This window comes from Heterocephalus glaber, unplaced genomic scaffold (assembly GCF_053883595.1).
Source record: "Heterocephalus glaber isolate CG9 unplaced genomic scaffold, H.glaber_assembly_v1.0 deba00001444, whole genome shotgun sequence".
Classification (NCBI taxonomy): Eukaryota; Metazoa; Chordata; class Mammalia; order Rodentia; family Bathyergidae; genus Heterocephalus; species Heterocephalus glaber.
Window position 1 is genome coordinate 1,721,469 of NW_028258297.1, and position 9,816 is coordinate 1,731,284.

Here is a 9,816-nt window from a genome sequence, read left to right on the forward strand (position 1 = left end):
CAGGTCACAGACATGGAGAGCTACACAGCAAGCAGCAGAAACTCTGGACCTAGACCCGAGCGCGGGGGGAATTCAGAGAAATCACCACTGATAAAGAGTGACAGGATAAAAAGGGAGGCGTGAGTGTCAAAGAATGGAAGCCTCTCATTCCATACCTGATCCCCACACACATTTAGGCAGACCCTCCCAGGCTCTCCAACTAGGCAGGCTAAGGACAATCTAAGCAGCACACCAAAACATCAGAAAATTAAACTGTAATTTGAACCACCATCCTCAAAATGCCACTCAGAGCCTAGTGTCTGAATTGAACTAGGTTAGTTGCCAGCTGAAACAGAAGCATTCAAGAGAGGAACATATCAGAATTCTGGAAGACCAAGCACAGTGTTCTATTTTAGTTGCCCAGAATGGAACCCAAAGCCAAGCTCATATGTAAAATAACAACAAGAAGCAATAATAAGAAGCCAGGAATTAAATATATGTCTTAATTTCCAATAGTTGAACTTGAAATCAACTATTACACCCAGACTTAAAGGCAAAGAAAAATATATTTGAATTAAATTAAAAGATGAGAAATCTTAGCAGAGAAATAGAAAATATTCTTAAAATAGTAAAGCCCAGGACATAAAAATGTGAGTTATGAAATAAAAAGCTCACTGGATGTGCAAAAGAAAAAGAAGATAACACAGGAAGTCATCAAGATAAATCAATAAAAGTTAAGAAGAAAGACTTAAAAGATTTTTAAAATGAACACAGCCTCAGATAATTGAAGACAATATCAAAACCTGTGATATCCATACTCTTGGAATTCCAGGAAAAGAATAGGGAGAAATTTGGACAGAAACTAGTATTTTAATATTCGGTGGGCAATAACTTCTCAAAAACAATATTTGAAACACTCGAATTTACTGATTGAAGAATCTCAGAAAATTATAAAAGAATAAATTCAAAGAAAACCTTCTGTAAATGCATTGGTAAAATTCCTAAAAAATAAACAAAGACTAAGAGAAAATCTTGAAAGTAACTAGAGAAAAATGACAGATTGAATCAGGAGTAAAAAAGTACACACATTAACACTTTTTTCGTCAGAATCACATTTTAACATCTTCAAAGTGTGTAGGTGAAAAAGAGGGGGAAAGAACCATCAACCTAGAAATCTATGGCCTTCAAAAATAGCGTTCAAGAATAAAAACAAAACAGCAACATTTTCAGATACAGATAAAGGACAAATAGGAGAATGCACTGCCAGCACATCTTCTTCCTAAGAAATGGCAAAGAACTGAAATGAAATAATATCAGGGGAAAATTTAGATTTTCCAGGGACAAATGTTGCTCATTTGAATGATAAATATCTAGTAAATATTAAAAGACTATTCTTCTTTTAAATGAATATAAGTATTATATATATATATATTTTTTTGGGGGGGTACTGGGGATTGAACTCAGGTCCTTGCACTTGCACAGCAGGTGGCCAAACCACTTTGCCTTAGGAAGTCTGTCATGTTCAAAAACATAGCACATAAGTCAGCTATAAAATAAAATATTGAGAGAAAAAATAGAATTTATATGTCTGCAAGATTTCTCAATTTTTGAAGAGTTTGATGGGATAGATTGTGAGAGGGTGAGTAGATAGACTCTAATTCATGCAGGGACCTCTAAAAAGACAAAGATGAAATTAGAAGCCAAAAGGTAATTAAAATTAACCACTAAAAATGCTTTTTTTTGATAGTGGGGATTGAACTCAGGACCTTGCGTCTGTGAGGCAGGTGGTGGAACCACTGAGCTAAATCCCTGGCCCTTAAAAATGCTTTTTAAAATAGAAAAGAGTGGAGGAGGATAAGAGCAAAGATCAGATGATTAAACAAAAAAAAAAAAGGAAAACAAATAAAATAGTAGATTTAACTACAGACATATCACTAATTATATTATGCATCTGTGATCAAAAACTTCAGTTGAAACTCAGAATGTCAGAGTGGAGATTTAAAAGCAAGACACGATTATGCCTGTAAGAAACACACTTTAAATCTAAAGACATAGAAAGGTGGAAAGAAAAATGGTTGAAAAAGATAGTTTATAATGGCAAGCATAAGAAATCTAGTGTGGCTCTGTTAAGCAGGTAAAATATATTTCATTAGTATTACTACAGTTAAAGAAGAACATTTAATAACAATAAAGGCATCAATTTTAGGAAGAGATAACACCAATCTGTAATAACAGAATTTTAAATAACTGAAGCAAACTTAATAAAACTAAAAGGAGAAATACACAATTCTACTATGAAAGTAGGAGACCTGAATACCAAATTCTCAGCAATTCAAATATCAAAAAGAAGGAAGATATACAGAATTCAAACAGAGATATATAACATTTTACCTAATTGACATTTATAAGCATTAAGAAAAATTGTGAAAGTTAATTGAAAAATGGTCAATTTTACACTCATAGTAGATCTCACCATTTTTCAAAGATTCATTGAAAAACATGACAAAAATGCAGTAAAGACAGAATATTTTAAGAACGTTATCAACCACCTTGCCCTACTTGAAGTTTATAAAACCCTATACCTAACATTTACAAAATATACATTTATTTCAAGTTAACATAGCACATTCATGATTCACCACTGTTATATAATGGGCAATAGACACTTGGCTACAATACATTTAAAATTACACAAATTAAAATTAATTAAAATTAAAATGTAATTGTAATTAAAATTACACAAACGACTTTCTCTGATCACAATGAAGTTAATTTAAACATCACTGACCCTACAATACCTAGAAAATGCCCCAATATTTGGAAATTAAATCACAATTCATAGACCAAAAAGAAATAACCAAGGAAATCAGAAAAACCTTATAAATGAATGATAATAAAATACAACAGATGAAAAGTGGGTTTCAGCAAAGTCAGTGCCGGGAGGGAAACACAGAGCATTTGGTGCCTGCAGCAGAAAGGAAGGTGGGCCAAATGTGGGGCAGGTAAACTTCATTTTAACAAGCTAGAAAGAAGGACACAGCAGGCCCAAAGTAGACAAGAGAAATGTTAAAGACAGGACACAGATCAGTAAAATGGGAAGCAGATAGACAGGCACAGGGTGAGGAGGAACAGAAAGATGATTTGGGGATGGTGGGTCCATCACTGTGTGGGCAATGATGGAACTGATGGTGGATGTTGATGGAATTTGGGGGCCCCACCATATGTTGAAGCCATAATCCAATGTTAGATGAGGTCCTGAGCCTGGGACCCTGTTTGACAGCAGTCTGCCTTATAAAAGGAGACTTCCAAGACCCGGCTGACACTCTCCCTGTGCAAATACTGAAGACACGCAAGAATGCCATGCTCTGCTCTGCAGGCCAGGAAGAGAGCCCTCACCGGGAAGCCCACTGGCTGCACCCTGTCCTGGCCCTCCCAACCTCCAGGAGAAGGAGAAAAGAATTTCTGGGCATCCAATGCCCCCACCTGCGGATTCTCATTGGCCCCTCACACAGGCTAAGCCAGTCCTGATGGTTTCAAGGCTGTGCATTTGGGTCTACACTTCTCACTGCACGCTTTAAGTACAGGTATTTAATTGCCTGGTAATCACCCTCTCCCCAAGCATTTTTTAAAACATGCTTTGTTTTCATTTATTTTCTTCTAGTTACTTATTTTGTATCTCACTGATGTCTGCTCAGATCTTTGTTGCTTGAATTCATTCTGGTTCTTGCTTTTTCAGCATCTCAAGAAGAGAGCCAATTCTTTCGCTTCAGACCTTTCCTTCCATTTAAGGAGAGCTTCCAGAACAGCTTCCTGTAGGCACTGCCTTAGGAACACTGACTGCATAGTTTCTTTTGCTATTCCTTCTCAGATGCTGTTTCTTTTTTCTTTTTGATGTAAAATCAGGGCAGTTAGCATTTCATTCTCCTTGTTGTTTATTTATGTTTAGAGGCTTCAAGTTCCTTTCTTCTAGTTCTTCACAAAATAAGTTTATTGTGAGCTGTGCCCACCCCACTGAGCTGTGGAGCAGGAGCCCTTGTCCTCTTAACTGATTGTGTTTGGAACCTGTTATCCAGCTTCCCTGTACCCCTCTGCCCACACTCCCTGGCCTCCAGCAATCTCTAGTCTACATTTCAATAGATCATTCTTTAGCTTCCAAATATGCAAGAGGACACATGGTATTTAGCTTTTTGTGTCTGGCTTCTTTCACTTAACATAATGTCCTCTAACTCCATCCCTTATGCTGCAAACAATGAGATTTTATTCTTTTTGTGGCTGAATAATATTCCAATGTATATAAATACTCTCATTTTCCTTATCCATAGTTTTGCTGTTGGCACCTAGGTTGATTCCATATCTTGGCTATTGTGAGTAGTGCTGCAATACAGGCGTGCAGGTGGCTCTTTGATGTGCTGATTTGTTCCTTTGGATTCATACCCAGCTGTGGGAGAGCTGCGTTATATGTAGATCTATTTTTAGTTCTTTGAGGAAATGCTATATTGTTCTCCATAATGGCTGTGCTAATCCACATTCCTACCAACAGTGATATACGCTGTTTCCTTTTCTCTCCACTTCTTCATCAACATTATTCTCTTGAATAGCCATTCTAACTGAGGTGAAACAATAATCTCATTGTGGTTTTGATTTGGATTTCCCTGATGGTTAATGACATTGAGCACTTTTCATTTACCTACAGCCACTTGTCTTGCTTCTTTTAAGAAATATTTATGCAGATTGTTTATCTGTTTTCATTTGGATTACGTGTTTTTTGGTTGTTGATTTTTTTGAGTTTCTCACACATTCTGGATACTACTCCTTTACCAGAGAAGCAGTTAGAAAATATTTTCTTTCTTTCTACATCTGTGTTGCTTGTATCCTTTGCTGTGAAGAAGCTTGGTGTTTGATATGATACCTTGATCCGTGTTTGTCTTTGTTGAGGATTTTATCCAAGAAATCATTGTCTAAGCTGAGGTCTTGAAGTGTTTTCTCTGTTTTCTTCTAGTAGTCTCATGGCTTCGGGTCCTACATTTAGGTCTTTGATCCACTGTGACTTGCTTTTTCTACTGGAGAGAGAAGGGAGCAGAGTTTCAGTCTTCTGACCTGGTTATTGAGGTTGTTGAGCAGAACCTGTTGAAAAATTTGTCCTTTCTCCACTCTATTTCTGGAATCATTATTGAAAATCATTTGTCTATAGATGCGTAAGCTTTTTCCTTCAGTTTGTTGTGTCCCACTTGGCCTCTTTTTTATGCCACTCCCATGTACTTTGGTTAGTACATTCTGTGCTCTATTTTGATGTCAGGGGTTGTGATGGTGGTTGCTGTTATTTTTGCCTAAGATCACTTTGCCAATTGAGGGATTTTGTGTTCCCATACGAATGTAGGACTGCTTTCTCCAATCCTGTGAAGAATGTCATTGGTATTTGATGGGGATTGCAATGAAAGTTAAGGTCCTTTGGATAGTATGTACACCTTAACAATATTAATTCTTCCAATCCACAAGTGTGGGAGGTTTTCTATTATTCTTGTGTATTCTTCAATTTCTTTCATCAGTGTTTTGTAGAAGTCTTTCGCTTTCTTGGTTAAATTTATTCCTAGCTATTTAAATTTTTTTGTAGCTATGGCTAATAGGATTGCTTTCTTGAGTTCTTTCTCAGCAAGTTTTTGGATTAAAAAAGGCTACTCAGTTTTGCATGTTGATTGTGTATCCTGCAGTTTTATTGAATTGTAATTTATCAGTTCTAATCATCCTTTGATAGAGCTTTTGGTTTTTTCTACATGGAATTGTGTCATCTGCAGCCCAGGATAGTTAGGTTTCTATGTCTTTTTTTCCCCTCTGGCCTAGTTGTTCTGACTAACTATTCCAGTAAGAGCAGTGACAGTAAACAGCCTTATCTTGTTCCAGATCTTAGAGGAAATGCTTTCAGCTTTTCTCCATTCCGTAAGATGCTGGCAGTGGATTTGTTACACAAGACTTTTATTATATTGAGGTACAATCCTATACCCAATTTGTTCAGAGTTTTTATCTTGAAGGGATGCTGACTTGTATCAAATGCTTTATCCACATCTGTTGAGGTGATCATTTGATTGTTACTCTTCATTCTCTTGATGGGATGTATTATATTTATTGATTTTCATATGTTGAACTATCTTTAAATCCCTGGAATAAATCCACTCTGGTCATGGTTAATAATCTTTTGAGTGTGCTGCTGGATTTGATTTGTTAGGATTGTGCTGAAAATTTTTGCATCTATGTTCATTGGTGATAGCAGTCTGCAGTGTGTGTGTGTGTGTGTGTGTGTGTTTGTGTGTGTGTGTCCGTCCTTTTCTAGTTTTTGTAGCAGAATAGTGCTGGCCTGATAGAATGAGTTTGGGAGAGTTACCTCAATCTCAAGTTTTTGATAGCTTGAGAAGAATTTAGTGTTAATTTCTTCCTTGAAATTTAGTAGAATTCAGCAGTGAAACTATGTTCCTAGGATTTTCTTTGTTGAGATAGGTTTTATCACTGATTCATTTTATTATGTGTCAGGTAAAAGGCTGAAGACCAAGACCAGACCAGGCCACAACAAGCCTTTATTAGGGGAATAGATCTGCAGGGCTGTCTCTGAACAAAGGAGAGACAGAAGCAATATGGCCGGGGCAGGGAGAGTCTTTCATAGAGACTGGGGTGGGGTTTGTAGGGGCTGAGGTGGGGTTGAGTGAGGTAGTGACTAGGGAATGGAGGAGCCGGTGACGTCATTAGGTGGTAGGAGGTGAGCGAGTATTAGGTTACTCTCTAGGCGGGAACAGGGGCATGCTGGGAAGAAGGGTTTGTTCTTTGGTGGGAGCAACCATCTTGGCATGATGTCACACAGGGGAGGGGGCAAGGCACCATAGGAAGAGGGCAGCTACTATACATAATAGCTGCCGAGGTGGTGGGAGACCTATCATTATGCATGAATGGTCTATTCAGGTTTTGCACATCTTCATGGTTCCATTTTGGCAGGTTATTTGTACACAGAAATTTATCCATTTCTTCTAGGTTTTCCAATTTATTAGTACATAGCTGCCCCTAATAGTCCTTAATGGCCATTTGTATTTCTGTGCTATCAGGTATAATGTTTCTTTTGCATCTTTGATTTTATGTACTGAAGTCTTCTCTTTCTTTCTCCTTGGTTAGTCTAGCTAATTTTTTTTTTGGTACCGGGGATCGAACTTGGGTCCTTGTGCTTGCAAGGCAGGCTGCAGAACCACTGAGCTAAATCTCCGGCCCTATCTAGCTAATTTTTGTTTGTTTCCTCACTTCTCATTTTCTCATTGTTTTGCAGTACTAGGTACTGAACGCGGGGACTTTATACTGTAGTGCACACACAGCCTTTTTTAAATTTTGAGGCAAGGTCTTGCTAAGTTGCTCAGTCGGGGATAGAACTTCCAATTTTGCCTCAGCCCCTTAGAGTGCTGGGATTACAGGTGTGGGCCACTGTACCTGACTAAATTAAAAATTTTTTTGTTAATCTTAAAAAAAATAAACCTTCATTTCATTGACTTTTGTTTGCTTTCCCCTCTATTTCATTTATTTCTGCTCTGATCTTTAACATTTCTTTCCTTATAGTGATTTGGATTTGCATTGTTCTCACTTTTCTAAGTCCTCAGAGATGCATAGGTTACTTGTAATCTTCCTAGTTTTTTTTTGTTTTTTTTTTTAGGTAGGTGCTTATTGCTACTAACTTCCCCCCTTAATTTTACCTTTGCTCTGTCTCCTAAGTTTTGGCATGTTGTGTTCTCATTTGCATCTTTTTTGAAAAACTTACGGAGCTACTGTGAATAGGACTATTTTCCTGACTTCTTTCTCAGTGGGTTCATTGTTGAGGTATAGAATGCTACTGATTCTTTATCTTGTATCCTGCCACTTTGTTGAATTTATTTATTAGCTTAAAGGGTCTTTTGATAGTGTTTTTTGGATCTTCTATGTAAAGGATCATGTTATCTACAAATAAAGATAGTCTGACTTCCTTTCCTTTTCAAATCCCTTTTATTCCTTTCTCTTGCTGATTGCTCTGGTTAAAGTTCAAGTACTATGTGGAACAGAAGTGGTGAGAGCCCACACCCTTGTCTTATTCCTGCATTTAGAGAGAAGGCTTCAGTTTTTTCCCATTTAGTGTAATGTTGGGAATGGCTTTGTCATAAACAGATGCCATCAACTTTCTCTTTTGATTTCAACAAAATCAGGAAAGATGAATGCTATGATTTTGATGGTTTTGAATTTTGTGGCTTATTACACGGAGAATTCCCATGTGCCGATGAGAAGAACATGAATTCTACAGCTATTGGATAAAATGTTCTTTTCAAAAGGGCCTCTTAGGTCCATTTGCTCTACAGTGTAGTTTAACTCTGATGTTTCTTTGTTGATTTCTTGTCTAGACTACCTGCCTATTGATGAAAGTGGAGTGTGGAAGTCTCCTACTGTTATTATTTTGGAACCTATGTTTTTCTTTAGATTTACTAATACTTGTTTTATAAAAGTGGTTGCTCCAGCATTAGGTACACATACATTTACAATTGTTACATATTCTTATGGAATTGATTTCGTGACCATTATGTGGTGGCTTCTTTGTATCTTTTTATAATTTCTGACTTAGAGTTTATCTTCTGATATAAATATAGCTACTTCTGCTTATCACTGGTTTCCATTTGGATAGAATATCTTTTACCATCTATTCCTTTCTCTGCCCAGGTTTCAATGTATTGTGCTGTTATCATTCAAGTCAAAATATTTTAGTTTATTTAATTGGATAAATAAAATTTATATTTCTTTTTGTATTAACCCATGATTTTTTAGAAGATATTTATAAATTTGGGAGTTTTCCAGATATCATTGTCTTTTGATTTCTTGTTTAATTTTCTTCTGTTCTCATACACAAAACTGTATGAGTTTTATTGTTTGCATTTTTTTTTTTTTTGGTCCGGCATTTTGTCTATTTTAATCTATCTTCAATATGACGTAAACAGATTATGTGCAAAGCTAACACCCTAAATCTATTAAAATGACTAAAATTAACAAAGTCTGATCAGAGTTATCATAACCACTTCTGAAGAAAGACTGGCCATTAAAGAAATGGAAGTGTGCCTCTACTATCCGGGCACCAGCCCTGGTATTCTCTTCTTTCCGCGGATTCGCAGAGGAATAATGAACCCTCTGTTTTCAAGGGTGAAACTGTCTATTCTTCCTTTTATCACTGTCAATTTTGCTTTGTGTATTTTTGAGCTCTATTATTGGGGACATATACACGTATTACTCTTATTTTCTTGCTACCTTGACCCTTTATTATTATTAAATGGTCCTTTATTCTGTAATAATATTCCCTGTCTGAAAGTCTACTTTGCCTACTATTGACAGGTGCCCTAGATTTCTTATGCTCATCACATTCATGGTAGCTTTTCTACTCCGTCATTTTTTTTCTTTTTTTCTGGTACCAGGGATCAAACTCAGGACCTTGCACTTGCGAGGCAGGAAGCAGAAGCACTGAGCTAAATTCCCAGCCCTCTTTGTCATTTTAAGACATAGGTTTTGGTCTTGCTTTTTTAGTCCATCTTTCAATTTTGATATTTTTATTGAAGTTTCTATTCTGTTCAATAGTGTAATGAATGATGCACTGAGATGTATGTGTTACTTTGCTATTTTTCTTTGGTCTTAGTTTTCTTTCTACCTTGGGTTGTGGTCATCAAATATTTTAAGCATAACACTTTAACTATTTTTGGGTAAATTTTTTGGCATTATTTTCTAATGCTATGTAGTGTATGAGCTCAATCAATTTAAAGTTAAAATTAAATTATGTCTAACAAAAGACAGGAAACTGGCAGGGCA